Below are 19,949 nucleotides of genomic sequence, written 5' to 3' on the forward strand. Positions count from 1 at the left end.
TCTTTTCTATTAGTAGGTGCTCATTGATTAAGGAATTGCAGCCATGGGACACTAAGGAAACTGTTAGTAAAAACAAAAAATCATTTTGTTAAACATTTTTCCTAATTATAAATTATATAAATTTCTTTTAGAAACCCTGGAAAATACAAATATAAATTATGAAAAAGAAAAGAGTCAGTTATAATTCTAGTAGCCAGTATAACCAATACATTTCCAGTAATATGTCATTTCAGTTTAGCAGTGTGACAACTTTTAAAACTTTAGATCAGATAATCTCCAAGTACTATATTTTCAGCCCCTGCAGAATTTTTACTTTATATTACTGGACTGTTGATTCTCCAGTTGGCAAATTTGAATGCTTATATTTTGACAAATGAGAGAATGAAGTCTTAGGAAATACATAGCAGCTGTGCTGGGCCAGCTGATGTTTCTAACCCAGCATTCTCAGAACATCTGATTTTTCAAGAAGGAACTAGAAATCTGTCATCAAAGAACTGATTTAAACACTGTGCTTCCTGACTGTAACCTGAGGTTTACACAGGTTACCCATAACTTTTTCTCCACTTCTGGTTGGTATGATGTCAAGTTATGATATTGTAATTATCTTTTCAAGACAAGATCTTGCTATGTAGCCCAGGCTAATTTTAACTTTGTAATAGTTTTGTTCATGCTGTCTTTACAGTGGTCACCATACCTGGCTTACAATTTACCTTTAAAGTCATTAAGAATTAACATTTGTTAACTCTTAAGCTTAAAAATATAAATAAGCTAACAAAAATAGAAGGAAAGCCATCTAGTCAGTGTCTTTAAAAAATTCCTTAAAGAAATTCTTGGATTAGGGATGTAATTTAGTGGTAGAACATTTGTCTCACATTTTCAAGGCCCTGGGTTCCATTGTTAGCACTCCCCCCCCACACACATAATTTCTTTCTCTATGTACATTTAAATTTTAAGCATTATAATAACATATTTTTCCACTTAAAAGCAATGTACTATGGCCATATTTCCATTCGATTGCATATTGTTTCCTGCCACTTACTTTTAATTAGCCTATAACGAGAAATTATAAACATGGTTAAAAAACAAATTACATATTATCATATAGATGTCTACATCTGCAGCAAGAATTAAATACACATGTAATTATCAAATTTGTAAACTTCTCAGTAGTTTGAGTAGAGTGGTAAACTCAAAGCTAGGAATCTGCCATAGCTTTTGATTTTGGGCAAATGCCATTTTGGAATGTAATGGACTTTTATAGTTACAGGGGATTATACAGCTCCTATTGCAAACTTTCTCTTTATTAAATCAACTTTATTGATGTATAATTTGCATATAATAAACAGAGGCATGTAAGTAAATGTATGATCAACTTCAAACTCCTTTGAAATTCTGTTTCTTTTTAGCCTAATAGCAAATATCTTGGCAAATGAACTAAATATTAAAATTGGCTTTTTAGCTTTTAGAACTGAAATTCCCAGTATGTTTCTTCCAATTAAATATTGATTGGACTAATTTTAATCCAAAATTTTAGTTATGGACTAATATTTTTCCTCCCTCCTTTCCTTTCCTTTCCTTTCCTTCCTTCCTTCCTTCCTTCCTTCCTTCCTTCCTTCCTTCCTTCCTTCCTTCCTTCCTTCCTTCCTTCCTCCCTCCCTCCCTCCCTCCCTCCCTCCCTCCCTCTCTCTCTTTCTCTCTCTCTCTTCTTTTTTGTGTCAATCCTGGGGGCTTGAACTCTGGCCCTGGGCTCTATCTCTGAGTGTTTTTTTTTTTGGTAGGTTAGCACTCTACCATTTAAGCCACAGCTCCACTTCTGGTTTGTTTTTTTTGTTTTTTGCCGTAGTTAGTTAGAAATGAGAATCTCATAGACTTGCTTCAAACAGATTCTCAGATCTCAACCCCTTGAGTAGCTAGGATTACAGGAGTGAGCCATTGGTGCCCAGCAGGCTTATCTTTTCTTCTTTGAGAGGTGTCCCTTTAGGTCCAAGTTGCTATTTTGAGCTTGCTGAAGTGGTTAGAAGTTTTCAGAATCAGTCAGTTCATAAAGCTGTATTAGGCACTGGTATGTCAAGTATTTTAGCTCACATCTAGCTTGCTTTTTTTTTTTTTGCAATAAAAGTAATAGAGTTGTTAAATGCTTGTAATCCTAGCTAATCCATGGGTTGAGAGCTGTGGATCATAGTTTGAAGCTAGCAGGAACAGGAAATCTCTTAAGACTTTTATCTCCAATTAACCAGCACAATGCTGGAGGTGGAGATGTGGCTCAAGTGGTAGAGCAATCGCCTTGATTGAAAAAGTCAAGTGGGAGCACAAAGGCCTTAAGTTCAAGTGGCCATGAGTTCAAGGCCCAATACCAGCACCAAAAAGTATAAAGATTCATTTGAGGTTATTCCCAATGGCATAATATGGCGTTTTAGAGTAGATTCTTTTAAACCAAATGTTAGTATTATTGATGTTTTCTCCTAAGTTTTAGGATATGTATGTGTATAAAAATTTCCAACTTATAAAATATTGTTAGGCTCCCACACAGTGCAATTATAATAAAGAAATAATTTAAATGCCTCCAATAGCAATCTGGCAGTCATTGGGAATTTGAGACTAGTAACTTTATATAATGTTAACAACATTGCAAAAAAAATGTCTTGGATTTTTACTGGGAAATTATGAGCTCATTTGAATGCATTTTTTTAGCATTTTTCTGTGATTACCCATATTAGTTATAGAATAGTGATGGAGGGATGGACAATAGTAGAGTAAATGAGATGAGATGTAAAACACAAAGGATCCCATATCTCTTTTTGGTTGGCCTTGGTATCTAGTATCTTTATCTTTTTTTGTTTTTGTCTTAGGGCTGGAACTCAGGGCCTGAATGCTATTCCTGAAATTGTTTGCCTAAGGCAGCACTCTACCACTTTGAGCCAAAGCACCACTTCCAGTTTCTTTCTCTTTAAAAAGAAGAAACTGCATAAAAATATTTGAGAAATTTTGTTTTTCTCTTACTTTGGCCTGAAGGAAGACAGACTATTTCCCTGAACTTGGTGGGATCATAACTTTCTAAGAGAGACATTTTGGCCTGATTTTTCAGATAAGTGGATTTCTAAAAGTTTAATCATTCCTGTTTTTTTTTTTTTAATGCATATTCCAGGAAAACAAAAGTCAGGGAAAGATCATGCCATTCATTTTCTACAAAGCTGTTATCCCTTTGGGAAGCTTTTGAGATATTTTCTTGTGGAAAATATCCCATTCAGTTGTTGAGAGGGTGTGTTCTTCCTGGTTTTGGAAAAGTAATTATATATTGCATTTGTATAGTGAATTTCAGGTTGCTATTAGCATTTTTTCCAAATGTGATGAAAAGCCTGTTATTCTAATAGATTATGTTGGCAATTTAAAACCTAAAGCTCTGAGGAAACATAAAGGAGAATGATGGGGGGTGGTGAGTCAATGAAGGTACATTGCATGAATGTTGAAAATGTCACAACAGGGCTGGATGTGGCTTAGTGGTGGGGTGCTTGCCTAGCATGAATGAAACCTTGGGTTTGATTCCTCAGTATCATGTAAACCGAAAAAAACAGAAGTGGAACTGTGGATCAAGTGGTAGAGTACTAACCTTGAGCAAGAGAAGCTCAGGGACAGTGCCCAGGTGCTGAGTTTGAGCCCCAGGACTGGCAAAAAAAAAAGAAAGAAAGAAAAGAAAATGTCACAACAAACACCCTCCTCCTTGTAAAACTAATGTATGCTAATACAAAAATGCTGGCACACACCCCACCCTTAAAGCTCCCTATGTCCAAAAAATAAAATACATATACAAATGTAGTAGATATTAGATGGTAGTGTACTTGAAATTTGAAATGCAAGGTTGTTAAAAAGCCTGTCCTTTTCTCACAATTGACATTTAATTTCATCGCTGAAATTGTAAGAAAATATTTTCAAACATTTCCCCTCCCATGTAATAGGTACCACTTAAAATATTTTTAAAATATTTCATAGTTGGCCTTACTGGGAGTTATTTTAATGCTAAACACTAAAACCTGTGTACTGCCCTCAGCATGTTTTCCTAAAAAATACAGTATGAGTTATTTTGCATTAATGATGCCATCAATACAGTAGAGGAACAGCAGTGTACAGGAGACACATCAGTAAAATTAGGATAATACGAAGATAGAATCACTAAGGTTCAGAAAGTTAATTGACTCTATTTCAAACAGTTTAGTAATATCTAGATAGCGTGTCTTGATATTACTTATCCTTTTCCTTCACTGAGTCCTTGGAACCACCAGTGTTTTCTCACTGAGTATTAGGTTCTCTTCGTTTCCTGACATAATCAAAGGATCTAGCATGTATTTTCTGTTGCCCAAGTTTTGAAACCCACTATCCAACACGGTGCTCACTTGAATGGTAGGAAAGGTTTTAATGGCCAGAAATACTTATGGATGTTTTAGGAATTCTTACTTTGAGAGAGAGAGAGAGAGAGAGAGAGAGAGAGAGAGAGAGAACAATTTTAAGATAAAGAGTTAGGAACATTGCCATAGAAATCCCTATATCTTATCAGTTTCCTCAGGAGGAAGGAATATTGTAAATGTTTGCACACTTTCCTTCTCTTTTGGTAGACTTTCTACATTCCATTAAGTATTCCCGCCTGAGGATGCTCTTAGATTAGAAACTGCAGGATTCTGAATGGCTATGAATTCCTTTTATATTAAGCCCCTGTACCAATGCTTTTCTCAGCATATTTTGTAAACCAAACTGTTCTCCACCACATTTTTCAATATTTAGGTTTCCTAGGCTCTTGTGTCCAGTTCTTTTATTGCTTCTAAGGTTTAAAAAACTCCACCTTTAGTTTTTCTATTAACCTAATAGATTGAATTTGTAAGGCTATGTAGATTCACACCCATCCTTTCCTGTGACCTTGGACTGTTCGTTTAGTTTCTCCTGGTCTTAAACTTTCTGGTATACCAAGTTGGGCTTTAGTCTGCCATCTCTAAATGTCTGGTTTTCACTCAACTCCTAGCTTTAATAAAGCTTGGTTGTATGAATGCTATTGGCATAACCATCCAATTTCTTTGTCATCATCAGCCTGGAGGATATGAATAATAGGATAATCATATTTATAATAATTATACTCTGATTGATGTAGCACTTTACACTTTTCAGAAATGACCATATTTAATATTTATACAGCTGTAATCCAACTGGCATTTCTACCAATAACTGGGTTTTCTAGCAATTTCTTTTAAAGATCTTTTGTCTTATTCTGCAGTATACTTGCTGTTTTTGATTTGGAAAATAATGCTATCATGTCAGCGGATGGAACAATTGGTTTTCCTATTTGGACTTGGGCTGGTTGAGTCTTAGGACTTGATTTGAAATATTCACACTGATGTATGGGTAGAAGATAAGTGACCAAGTCCAGAATACACATTTTATGGCTCCCAGTTCACTGTTCTCAAAGGACTGAATATCCATTACCCATAGCATGATTTATAAAACTGCTTTATCAGCATAATTAAGCTATGGAATCCCAAATGACATTTCTTTATCACGTAGCTGACAAAGTTAGCACTGAAGATTTACTCAGATTTACAAAATAGAATATATAAGACATTAAAGCTGTTAAAAATATTCTTTCTTTACTGCTGTTGCCCTAACAAAAGAAAAAAAAAAAGAAATAATTAGCCTTTCAGCATCAATTACGAAATTAATTTGCCCCATTTGCAAAATACAAATGGAATTTCCAAATCAAAATTTATGGCATCTTAATGGAAAATTCTATTATAACATTTTTTACTTGTTCAAATAACTTGATTTAGAGCTACTAATTGAAGATTATAAACAGATACTTCAGATTTGCATTTCCTAAAGCTTATTTTAGAAGGAAACTCAAGAAAGAATGGTCTCCAAAATTTTGACTGGCTTACAGTTTATAAGAGCTGCCAAGTTGGAGCTTAGTTGATCCAAGTAAGAGGAACATTAAGGTTACACCTGCAGCTGGGAGAAAAGTGCTTGATGTGTACAATTTTATGTAGCTGGGTCTGCAAAAGATGATTTTTGCACATGGAGAGAAGGCATCTAACAGACGTGTTTGCTGGTACTCAGACATTTCCAATATTTCTTTTTTAAGCACACAAGTCTGATTACCTCTGTGTCTCTTGGGAGCTGCAATTTTACTGGAAAGAGATGCAGAACAGTCAGAACACTCATCTAAAATGGATAGTGAGTTTTAAAGTCCATGCCCTCTTCAGTAGTAATAAAAAGACCTAAATATATTCTGAAAGACTCTTGTTTGACATAGTGGATGAATCATTAGCTTATTTATAAATTGATGATATTCAGTGATGGCGTTTTTGAATTTGCCATTCCAATGTCTTGATTGCTTGCATAAATACCTCCAGAGAAGTCCTTTCGCCTCTTTATAAGTTGAAACATATAACTGGTGAAAATGTTGTAGGAGTGTGTGTTTGCATGTGTGCCAGCATGCATGTGCACACATATATTTACCTGTTTTTACTTGGTATTCATTTTGGCAACAGAATGATTGGTTGTATATTTTGCTCTCTGGTCCTCTGAAGAGGCTGTCAGCTTTAGATCAATACTTCATAATCTAGTGAAGAGCAGTTTGGTTGTCTTTTAACATATGGCCCACCACAGAACTTTTAGATGGTCCTACTGAAACTGACTAGTGAACACTAGAAGACATATAACTCACTGTGCATGTTCAGAATCAGTGGACCTATTTCATATCACCCTATGACATGTGATGAACCCTTCATGTATTTGGATGTTATAGTGATGAGAAGTTGCTATAAATGTGGTTTAAATACACTCTCAGTTTTTAAGAAGGACCCTGTTTTTGAGTAGCATTATTCTAAATTTCAAAAGTATAAATGTAAACTCAAGTCAAGTGACCTTTGGACAGGGGTAGCTAACCAAACAAGAGCACTTGACAATGTATTTGAAAGACTGTGTTTTGCCCATTTTGCAGGGCAAAGAAGGCAGAACATAGTAATCATGCTTTTATAGGAAGTGGCCAAGGATGAAGTGCTCATGATCCTCCTCTTTAGTTTAATGCCTGTACCATATACTATGATTCATTTCAAACACAAACAAGCATGTTTCTATCCATTATATAAAATGTGGTATGTGTGTGTGCACTATATGATGATTCAGTATGGAACTAATTGATTATTCTGTGACTTTCCTGTTGTCATGTTATGAGTTTGGATTTGGAGGTAATGTTTTGTGACAGCAAGATGGATCATTGACTTAGAAGTTGGAAAGGCATAGACTTCAATTCTCTTCTGTAAGTTCTCTGGAGTCAGAGGAAGCTACTAAAGAGTTTGAGCCTCTGTTTCTTCATGTTTCAAGTAGTTGTCATGATACCTACATTGGGGAGATTATAAGGATTAAAAATAAGACTTGTGGGCTGGGAAGGTGGCTCAGTGGTAGAGCGCTTGCCTTGCATGCTTGAGGCCCTAGGTTCGATTCCTCAGCACCACATAAGCAAAAAGAAAAAAGCTGGAAGTGGCACTGTGGTTCAAGTGGTAGAGTGCTAGCCGTGAATTGAAGAGCTGAGGGAGGACAGCACTCAGGCCCAGAGTTCAGGCTCCACGACCAACAAAAAAAAAAATACATAAATAAAATAAAAAATAAAAATAATACATGTATAGGAACTGCTCAAGAAATAATCACTGCTATTAATGATATCATTTAGCATTATTATTGTCATTATTATATTCCAGTATCTTTTGTCCGAAACTCTGTTGAGTGATAGAGTTGGTAGCGTGCTTGCCTAGCATACCTTAGGTCTGAGATTCCATCCCCAGCACCACAAAACAACAAAAAATATATTGTGTTCCAGGTTTAGATCTTTAATTCTGACACTCAAAGAAGTGATTAACTTTTCTAAACATCACTTGATCACAATTTTTCCTACCTTCACGGTATATATACTAATTCTCATTTAAAATGCAAAATTATATAGTTTTTTAGAATCATAAAATCTAATATTAATTTTTCTTAAAATTTAATAAAATTATACTTATAATAATTATGTTATAAAATGTAAATCTATATTATAAAATTATAAACTAAAGTGCATACCACTTGGAATAGCAATGAATGCATGCCAACACCTTATATATGTGTTTGTCACTTTGTATTTTGTTGGTTCTGAGACAAGATCTCACTATGTAACTGAACCTGGCCTTGAAATAATTTTTCTATCTCAGCCTCACAAATGCTGTATTACAATATGTACCAAGTATTGTTATTTCAATATGTACCAAGTATGGTTATTTCAGTATGTACCACTCTGCCTGACTGTAACTTTCTATCTCCCTGTCTGCTATCTAAATAAACTAAAAAGTCATATATATATATATATATTTGATAAATATGTTCAGTAATTCATAAGTATAAAGAAGGGAGAAGAATACCTGACCATAGCACTGATGCCTAATAATAAATGGTGATGGGACTATGATAGTAGTGGAGTGGGCAGATGAATGGCTCCAAAAGTAAGAAGTGAGACCAAAAAAGCCCTTTGTGATATGTTGAGGATTTTAATGCAAAAACACTTGACTTGGAAACTTATTGATCACTGTAGTTATACTGAGCAGAGGGAATTCAGTGAAAGAAATTGCTCCACAGACAGCATGAAGCCTTTGCATACTTAGGGCTACAGAGACAGTGGCAAGGGGTGGTGTCATCAGAGTTCAGATGCCAGGGCCATCCATCTGGAGCTGGGATCACTTAGGGAGGAGATCATGACAGTGAGCTGATACCAGAAAGGAGACACAACTACAGCTAGACCTTTGACTGGACACAGAATGAGAAAAGAGAGAGAGAGCTTAGCTTCTTGTTTTCACCCTCTAGTCTTCCAGTGAATCTTATTGGCCCAACTTACCTGGTAGCCAACTTTTTTGTAATAAATTGTAGATCAGGGAAAGAACAGACAGTAGATTTGAGAGCCACAAAGAAAATGACTAAAATACAAGAGACATTACCAGTGGGGGCAATGTGTGTACAGGGAATAAGAAATGGAATAACTTTCACAAGTTTTCTGAATTTCAGATAGTTTAGATAAGGCAATGTAGGAAACTGGGTTCAAAGGAACTTGCCTAAACAAAGGAAAAGGAAGTAGTAATAAAAAGTGATTCAGATGCTCAGGATGATCTCCCTGCATTTGACTATAATATTTGCATTATTTGTAATTGTTTATGTGTAAGACTAAATAATAAAAATCTTTGAAATAGGAACTGTCTTCCTTACATCATGCTTGGTACATGGTAGCCTTGGAATAAATAAATATTCATTGAATATGAAGCACAGTAGAACAAGAGAGAATGCTTTTGCTAGAAAGAAGACAAGTACTACTCAAGAAGATGGAAAGGTATAGATGATGTTTTTCTGAAGCAGATTATTAAATTGGCAAGGTGAAACCGGAGAGAGGTGGAGTTCTCTAGAAAGTAGAAGATAAGGGCCGCCTAATAATAACAATTGGAAAAATGTATTAATATGAATTTAGAATTAATATGGCAAAGGACAACCTCATTCATGTGTGGATAGCCTCATTTATTCATTGGTTCTTTACTTCAGTAAACAATTAGGAGTGTGCCAAGCATTGTGACTCCTAAGTTTTAGGGCAACAGGCTGAAAAATGTTAAAGAACAGGCTTTAAATTATATCTGATCTCATTTTTCTTGAACATTAAAAATGCGTATCCTCATTCCAGAAACTTAAGAAGGAGAGTTATATATAAAATCAAAATGAAAATCACCTCACATTTTGGGCACCCAGAAATAGCCACTATTTTACATTTTAGAAAATTGCAGTCTTTTCTCTTGTGTATTTTTATATAGTTGCTTGAAGACAGTATTATGTTTATAATGATGTATCCTATCTTTTTCACCAAATATTACGTCTTCTCTTATTCTCAACAATAACTTAGGTTGTTATTCTCCCCCAACTTGCATTTTACTGGGGTGCCATTATGGAATAAGAAAAGCCAAAACCGTTTCCTGAGTTTTGACAATTAATTGGTGACAAAGAAACTTCAATTTTTGTTGAATTTATGGAAATAAATCCTTAAGATTTTGGAAGCTTGTTGCCAACAGGCTTCAAGAAGAAAGCCAAGTAAAGTGTTATGATGCCTTCTGTCTTAACAAGCTTCTTATGTATAAGTGATTTTACAGAATGAAGTCAGTATGGTCAAAAATAGCCTGTATCACAAAAGGTGATAAGGAGCATTTATGCTATGATAACTGTAGTTTATACATTTAAATAAACAGTCTTGTATCACTAGCATCTTAATGGATGAAATCTCCTTCATTTATGAGTACAGGGTGACAAGGGAGATAACTATACTTGGAAACTTTCAATAGTATAGGAAAATCTTTACCCTTCTTACTCAGTAACTAGGTTTAGATAGAAACTCAGCTTTATGATGAGTCTTGGTAGTTTTAATTTTTTTTTGATACTTGACAGGTAAATATTCCGTTATTTTCAACTTCTCTTTCTAGAATGACAGCTAGTGAAGTGCTTTACATTGTGAAAACATTTGTGCCTGTAGTTTGGATGTTCTTTTTAAGACTTTTTTTTTTTTTAAGTTGTACTTGTCCATTAAGACATAGTTTTCAAGTACATTTTCTGGCCAAGTTGCAATTTAAAATTTTGAAGATGATGGTTCTTTCCATAGGTGTTTCCAATTTTTTTCAGTGCCCTCAGACTTGAGGAACGTCTTTGTGCATAGAGCTTTTCCATGTTTGATTCCTAGAAGTGGAACCATTTGAGTCAACAATAATTAATGTGTAAGACTTCTTGGTGTATGTTGCCTGAAGCTCTCTCAAAAGGTTGTACCTATTTACACTCCTAATAAATCATTGATAGTGCCCATTGAACTGTGTCTGTGCCAGCAGAGCATTATTTTTTACCTTTGCTGTGATCATAGTGACCATAAACGTTATCTTGGAAATATTTGCTGTTTTTCTTCCTTTGTAGTGTAAACTTTTTTGTTGTTATTCTGAGGGAACCAAATGATGAGAGAATCCTGAGATATACTTTAATTTACTCTTCTTCAAGCTAAATAAGCTTAATGCTTTCATCCATTCCTGTTATCTACCATAATGTTAGATTTCCATATTCTCTAAAAAATCTTGTTTCTTCACCTTAAAAAAATATATAGGGCTGAGTTGAAGCTCAGTGGTGAGCAGTTGCCTAAATGTACTAGACCCTGTGTTTGATACCTGGCACGGAGGGGCAGGGGTAAGGTTGAGGGTTGGATACACATGTATATAATACAAACATAAATATATATCCATGTATGTATCTATATATGCATACAAATACAAAACTATAATAGATCTCTTAATATAAGGCCATTCAGGTTGCTTTCTCTCTCCTGACTAATGGATATTCATCCACACCATAGATATGGACAGGTTACTTTTGTAACCCTGTGAAGCACTGGAATGTTTAGAATGTTCAAAGCCATTCTTTGACTACAAAAATCAGGATACCAGAGAAACATCTGACATGATCCCTGTTCATTATACCAGCTGGTGTGACCCTCGTTATGTAACAGACCTTCTGATGTCATAGAAGTCCTTTCCTACCTGGCACTGGTGTCTCATGCATGTAATCCTAGCTACTCAAGAGACTGAGATTTGAGGATCATGGTTCAAACCCAGTCCAGGTAGAAAAGTCCATGAGACTTATCTCCAATTAACCACCAGAAAACCAAAAGTGGAGCTGTGGCTGAAAGTGGTAGAGTACTAGCCTTGAACAGAAAAACATGGGGACAGTGCCCAGGCCCTGAGTTCAAGCCTCATGACTGACAAAAAAAAGGAAGTCCTTTCCTAGGAGAGTGGAGCAGATCTGCTTATGGTCAGTGAGGGGATGTTTAAATTATCTTAAACTCTGTCTCTGGAACTCAGATAGCAACTGTTTTTCTAAACTTGTTTGATTAGCATGTATTAATTGTATAAAGTAACAGGGTTTGGTATACTTTTTCTTGCTGGTATAGCTTATGAATGCCAACACACATGCCATACAACTGTTTTGTCTTTCAAAGAAGGCTAATTTGAATGACTGAAGGTTTATGAATTGATGTTTATATGCATAAACTGCTCATGCCTGTAATCCTAGGAGGCTGAGATCTGAGGACCGTGATTCAAAGCCAGCCAGGGCAGGAACCTCCGTGAGACTCTTACCTCCAGTTAACCACCAGAAAAAACTGGAAGTGGCGCTGTGGCTCAATTGGTAGAGCTCAGGGGCAACACCCAGGCCCAGAGTTCAAGCCCCATGACTAACAATAACAACAAAAAAAATTCCTTATAAAAAGCTTATGTGTGCTTTACAAAACACTTGGCTCTTACCATTGAAGAATTTAGTTGAGCTGTTTGAAATATTTAAATGTCAGAAGACTGTTTTTTTCTTTTTTTTCTTGAACTGGGGCTTAGACTCAAGACCTTGCGGACTTAACTTCGCTTGTTTGCCGCATGGCTGTCATTCAATCTCACCACCCTGGTGTCTCCATTGGAGATGAAATCTTGTGAACATTTCTGTCTGGGCTGATAATCCTTGGATCTTTCTCTCCTGAGTAGCTAGGATTACAGTCTAGATCCACCTCTACTCATTTAGAAGACCCTTTTTACACTAAGTTAAATAAGATTATGGTTAAATTCAGGTTATTTTATAGATAAGCAGAACAATATTGATTAGAGTTTTTTGAAGATGGTTCTTTGGATAACAAAACTTTTTTTTTTTCTGGAAAAGACTTTTCTAACAAATAAAGTAAAATGTAAAGCCAGGAAACAAAATATTGTTTAGGAGTTAGTGAAGAGATTTTTCTGAGAGAGTCTATTCCACATTTTTTTTGGTCAGTTGTGGGGCTTGAACTCTGGGCCTGGGCACTGACCCTGAGCTCTTCAGCTCAAGGCTAATGCTCTACCACTTGAGCCACAGTGCCACTTCTGGCCTTTTCTGTTTATGTGGTGCTGAGGAATCGAACCCAGTGCCTCATGCTTGCAAGGCAAGCACTGTACCACTGAGCTCTCTTCCCAGCCCCTATTCCACATTTTTGAAGAAAAAAATTCAGTACCACTAGGGTAAAGTGAGTGACTCAAAGAAATTTAAATGGCATTTGATTGGTACTTGGAAAATGAATTCTCAGAAAAAAAGATGATCAGCATTGTGTTCTGTATTTAGAAATAGGAATTTGTTGAGATGTTTGAGGATGATTAAAGAGAGAACACAGTTACTTTATGTAATTTACTTTATTTTATTTTTTGTGGTAACTAAGGTCATAAGGATCTTAGGATAGCAGTGGGGGAAAGAAAAAGCAATAGTGACTCCAAAAGGTTTCTGATGAATGGAGAATTGCACTCGGTGGTGGTGGCTTACAACTTTAATCCAAGTTTCTCAGGAAGCTGATACCTGGGGAATCGCAGTTTGAAGCCAGCCCCAAAATGGAAGTCCATGAGACTCTGATCTCCAATTAGCTATCCAAAAGTCACAAGTGTAAAGAAGCTCAGGGATAGCACCTAGGCCCAGAGTTCAAGCTTCAGGAGTAGCATGCGTGCACGTGTGTGCGCACGCTCATGCACACACACACACACACACACACACTCACATGTGTGCAAGAATTACCAGAAAGTGGTGACATATTGGATCTTTTTTAAAAAGAAATATTAAAGATGCTTTCTAGATTTGAAGGTTGGAGAATGACAGAACAGTAATACCATTGAGCAAAACAGGAAATTGCAAATTGCTGGCAATATGAGCTAGATAGGAATTGTATTGATTTATGTACATATTTATAGTTCATCTTCTTATAAAAATTTATTTTGGGGAGGAAGTGCTGGGAATGTGGCTCAGTGGTGGAGCACTTGCCCCACATCCCTGAGTCCCTGGGTTCGATTCCTCAGCACCACATACACAGTAAAAGCTGTGCTGTGGCTCAAGTAGTAGAGCTCTAGCCTTGAGCAAAAAGCAGCTCAGGCACAGTGCCCAGGCCCTGAGTTCAAGCCTCAGGACTGGCAAAAATTTTATTTTCGGCAGCTCATATAGATGTAGAAACTTGAATGGTATACTATAAGTGTGTATTTTCAGTAGTCTTCTCTGAAGTCCTTTGAAGCATATTATTATCTTAATTGTGCAGAAAAGCTAAGAGAAAATAGGTGATTTGCTCTTATACCATAGCTAGAATTTAAATGAACTTTTAAAACAATGGTTTAGTCCCTGAGGTATATATACTTTCTTCCTTGGGTGACAGTGGTATTTTAAATAGAAAATACCCTAAAGATATTTGAAAAGGGGAACTAAAGAAAGATATCAGAGCCATCAACATCATAAAAAAGATTTACTCTTTTTTTAATTGCACTGTAGAATGAAGTACTTTCTTACCTTTCTGTTCTTTCTTACCTTCTAAGGTTCTTTCTTACCTTCTGTGGAACAAGTATGATATGGATAAATCCTGCCTTTGAATTTATAAAGACTCTGTTTCTTATTTAGCATTGCAAAATTGACAGGAACAGGGACTGCTATTGTTGCCTTTAAAAATGGAGAAACTGAAACTTTAGGGAAGTTAAGGTCAATTTCTCAAGCATACTGGGAGACTAGAGTGATGAAGAGAAATAGACTTAGGATAATATGACTTTGAGTTTTATTCCTTAAACCTTAGAATGAACTGAAACAACAGTTTCAAAGATGGAGGTAACTACTTGTGGTTTCAATGGAAGGCCTTGAGTGCTTCCTCAGTTTGCTTGCTCACAGCTGGTATTCTGCCACTTGAGCCACACTTTCAGCTCTATTTTGTGCTGATTAATTGGTGAGTTTCACAGACTTTGCTGCCCAGGCTGGCTTCACACATTGGTCCTCCAGCTCTTAGCCTTCTGATTAACTAGGATTACAGGTATGTAACCACCAGTACCCAGTTTATAAATTTACATACTGCTTACTAATATAGAGGAATAACTTAAGAAGTAATAACTATTATTACTATTATCATGACCAGAGTTCATCAGTTTCTGGTTACTCTGGTTTCTTAGAAAAGGACAGAAGAGGTACCAGCTGGGTCAGAGAAGAAAGTGAAGTTACTTATGCCTGCTTTGCTCGTTGCCTTTATAATATGTGCTGATTTTTTAAACACTCAAACATTAAAAGAAAGTAGCATGCAAACTTTCCCTCTCATCCTTGGTATCACTCCCTCAATTTTACCCTTCATATGTTGCCTTTGGTTTGTGTTTTATGTGTAAACTGTTAGTTTTTTTCAATACTAGCATTTGCACTCAGAGCTTTATGCTTGATAGACATATACTCTACCACTTGAACCATGCCTCTAGATCTTTTTGCTCTGGTTATTTTTCAGATAGAGTCATATTTTGCATGTGCCAGCCTTGATATTTATCCTTCTATTTACAATTTCCATCCTTTGCCATTATACTCAGCATGCCCATAGTTTGCTATTTATATGGGGCCTTGTGAAGTTTTTTGCCTAGACTGGCCTCTGACCATGATTCCCCAAATATGAGCCTCTTAAGTAGTTAAGATTACAGGTATTTGCCTAGCTATACCTTTTTAATGTTTTGATGGTATACCAGACACAATGTTCTGGTGTTCTGTTCTTTCATGCCATCGCCTTTTTATATTATTAAACTGAAGCTTTTTCTTCTCTATTCAGACAGATTGTGAATAAAAACCTGGTCTACAGAAAGTTCTCTTAATATCTTCATTGGACAGAAACCTGGAAATAAATGTAGAAAGTCTAAAGTCTGCAACTAGTGGCCTTTAAATGAAACAGTACAACCAACGCTTTATAAATGGAAACTGGCTCTCATTACTTTAAAAACCAAACAAATCATTATGCAAATGAGAAATTAAAATTATCTAAAGCACAGAAAGGATGAATTATTTTATCTGCTGACACATTTAAGGCAGTGTCTAGGACTTGGCTTCTCAATTCAGAAATAAGCCTGCTTCTATATTTTATTGAATTCAGAAAGTTCACATCTTCCCTTTCTGACATCCTATAACACAGTTTATTTCAAAACACCCATGGTAGGGTGGTTGAGGGAGGAGCTGAATCATAATAACTTAAGAAAATTCCAAGGTCTAGGAGTTACTCTAAGTGGTGGAAGATTAGGTCCTACTGGCTCTGGGAAAATTCGTTTTTCAGTCAGATGCTTGTCAAGGTTAAAGAAATTCATGGGCTCACTGTTCAAATTGGAGCCCTTAAGCTGAAAGAGTAAGTTTGAAGTCCCGCTTAGAATGAGCCTTTGTATTTTGTTCTCTGGCTCTGTCAAAGGAAGGATGCTGCCCTAGGAGAAAGTCTTGGCTTCTACTCCGTGATTTTTTTTTTTCCTTAGCTGATTAGAGAACCCAGAACAAGTTACTAAGAGCTTTTTAGCCTCTGCTTTGCCATTTGGAAGATGAAAATACAGAATCAGAGATTTTTTAGTTTTAAGGCTCTGCATATTCATTTTTTTTGTTTAATAAAAATTATAGATCTTGAAGTTATATGTTACTTAATGTAACATATACATTTTGCTAATGTAAAATATGTGTAAATTACACACTTAAATATATGAATATACATCTCAAAGAATACTCATGATAATAAAGAGATAACAAGTTAAAATACCCTAGGAATTTATTGTCCAGGAATCATTAATTCCCTCATCAGTTAAACAAGAACAACATTTCTTGCCTTAGGACAAGATTTAGGCCTTCTGAACTTACCCTCAGGCTGTGTTCCAAAACTTTAGTTGTGTATTATTATGTATGTCATAGATGGCTAGATGGCGGTTAGGTCCTCAAGTCAAAGAATTGTATTTAACCCTCAGAGTACCTGAGGTACGGTACCATGATAGAATAAAACTACATGTTTTGGGGCTGGGAAGGTGGCTCAGTGGTAGAGTTCTTACCTTGCATGCATGAGGCCCTGGGTTCCATTCCTCAGCACCACATAAGCAGAAAAAGCTGGAAGTGGCGCTGTGGCTCAAGTGGTAGAGCACTAGCCTTGAGCTGAATTACTGAGGGACAGCGGCCAGGCCCAGAGTTCAGGCCCCACGACCAGAATAAAACAAATAAAAACGTTTCTGTGGCAACAAAATACTTTTATATTAGAAATTATACAAACTCAAACTATAGGCATTGATTCTTCTATTGCAAAGTATCTCTGAAAAAGGACTGGATACTCTACTCACCTTGCTAGTCACCCCACCACTCTACTGACCATACATGCTTCTCTCTTTGTAGGGTTCTTTGAAATTTTTGCATGTGCAGAGCTTCTTATGATGGTTCAGTTTTCCCACTATATCCTTCATCTTTGCACTCTGCCCTGAATTATGCTTTTTTCTTAGAGTCCTGCTCATCACCCTTCGTGCTCATTAGAATTACCAGCTATTATTAGTTTTCTTCTATAACAGAGTATCCACTATAACAGAATACTTGACTTAGGCTGCTTATAAGGTAGAGAGATTGATTTGAGCTCACAGTTCTGAAAGTACACAATTAGGAGTCTCCATGTATTTGAGCCTCTAGTCAAGGTGGGTCATTATGACTGCCAGAGCAATGATTATGAGGGAGGATAGATGAACTCTCTAATGCCCTTCGAAGGGATGCTTGCAATGACTTAGGACCTCCAACTGGGCTTCAGCATTTCTAATTGGGCCATCTTGCAGATTAAGCCTTCCATTATGGACCTTTTGGTACTACTCATCTAGACCACAGCACCAACATAATAGACAAGGAAAGACACATCTCTCCTACATCAGAGAAGTGAGGAAAGTTATCAAAAACATTGGATATCTATGACCTTACATCTAGATTCTGGGTTGTAACTTAGGGAAGTTATTCACTATTTCTGGGCCTTGTTTTACTTATCTTTAGTGAATCTAGTAATACAGGATGCAGGCTATTGTGACGACTCAATAGCATCAGGTGCATACACCATGTGCCCTCGAGTGAATGATATCATTCATGACATTGAACTCTTTGGGGATAATAAGAATCTTGAGCTAGGGGTGCAGCTTAGTGATAGAGCAATTGCCTAGCATGTGCAAGGCGTTGGTTTCCATCCCAGCCCTGCAAAAATAAAGAGACGGGGGAAAGGAAGGAAGAAAAGAAGGAAAGCACATCTTTTTCCCATTAACATTGAGTATCCCATTTCTACGTTAAGTCTATTGTGCATACCTGAAGAAGGACAAACATAGACACTTCAGGTATCTCTGTTATTAAAAGCACCTTGATCTGAGTCAGAGGAAAGGACAGTCTAATATGTAATAAAGAACCATTGATTAATTTTATGGTAACTGGAGCTAAGCAATTGGTCTTTTTTTGTCCAAATTAGGGCCCTTAGCAGGGTCTAATTATTAGTATCTTGTCTCCAAAGAAAAATTCACATAACTCTTCAAAGAAAATATTGTGCTCTGTCACATAGCTCATTTTATAGATTGGAGCCATTTCTTTCACTTGTTCTCTACCCCCAAAAGAGGATACAAAACACAAATAAGAGCATATTTTACTGTTTCTAGATGCTTACATATGTAGCACGTGTACTATCTTTGACTAATTATTCATACTTAAAGATTAAACAGATTTCCTTTCAACTCTCAACAACAATAATAATACAAAAACAAAACCATTTATTTTTCTTAATATGACAAAAGTGTAAGTAGCAGCCTAAGGCAGAAATGTTGCAACTTTTTTTTTCTTGCAAGATGGTTAAATTTGTTTTATTTCCATGGGAATTAAGGTCAGATTTCCATTGTTGTTCTCTTGGCATCCATTTTATTCATGAAGATTTTATACAGGATAAAGAAGTAAATTTGAGTTTCAAGACATATCAATAGTTGAAGCTTCCAAAATTAACAACAAAAAAAAAACTTATTTTGAGAGCTGAGTAAGGAGAGATGCTCCTGGGCCTCAAGGAGATTTTGAAGAAATGAGTATATGAACATGTCCAAGAATGAACTAAAATTAGTTAACGGTAAGTGTTCTTACAAACCTACACATTAATTTCCAGAAGAAGAATGTACATGCTTTAAAGTTCTAATCCTTATATTACATCTGAGCACCGTCAGACATGTGAATATCTTCTTTAAAACAAATGGAGCTCACTGCTAGAGATCCCTCTGCCTGTGTGAGGACCTGGGCCCCATATCTAGCACCACAAAGCAACAAATATGAAAACCAAACCCTCTGTATAGATCTATTCATATCTAGAAGAGTACCTTATCCGTAGAAAGCCTCTTGTTGCAAACATTTAATTAACTGTCATGTTAATCTGTCTCAGTGGTCCCACCTGGTAGCCAGACTGAGGTTACCCTGGGACCCAAGCTCTTCTCACTGCTGACTTCTTTTCTCCACTTCAAGGAGTATTACTGACATGAATGATGCTCCTTCTTCAACCTAATAGGAAGTCTGGAGACAGGCAGTAGACAGCTGTGGAAGAGTTCAGTGATGCTGCCAGTAGAGATGTGGGTTGCTGTCAATGCTGCTGTCCCATTCATACAAAGTGACTTTTTTCTAGTGATAGAGATGGAACCCAGAGCCTTGTACATCCTCAGCAAGCACTAGGCCTATAAGCTATATCCCTACCCTAGCAAGTGACTTGTGACCTCTTGGTTTCAGACAACTGAGGGAAAGAGAAAGAACTTGAGGTGGGAAACGTTTCCATTCAAACATCTTTGCAAGTATTAGCCAAAACTCTGTCTGTATGGCAGCCTGAAGCGAAATGGAAGAATTGAGATTGCCTTGCCTTTGTAGTTGAGCGAGACCAGGGAATAAGAATTTGGGGAAGGGTATTGAGTGAGTTGACCTATAACATGTGTCACAGTTAATTACACCCAAGCTATTTTTCTTGCTAATTAACATTCTGTTTAGATTCTATTTCCCTTTGTTTATTCTTTTATTCTTTAGGATAGTCTTGATATCTTTCTTAGGTTTGTTTC

At 36.4% G+C, this 19,949-nt stretch overlaps 1 protein-coding gene across 8 annotated transcripts in view; it reads left to right on the plus strand.

Annotated features, from left to right (window-relative positions):
- Positions 1-19,949, plus strand: part of Dmd (dystrophin) — a 1,242,252-nt gene that overhangs the window by 1,111,421 nt on the left and 110,882 nt on the right. The window lies entirely within an intron of this gene.

Source organism: Dipodomys spectabilis, unplaced genomic scaffold, assembly GCF_019054845.1.
Source record: "Dipodomys spectabilis isolate Male_0828 unplaced genomic scaffold, ASM1905484v1 ptg000156l, whole genome shotgun sequence".
NCBI lineage: Eukaryota > Metazoa > Chordata > Mammalia > Rodentia > Heteromyidae > Dipodomys > Dipodomys spectabilis.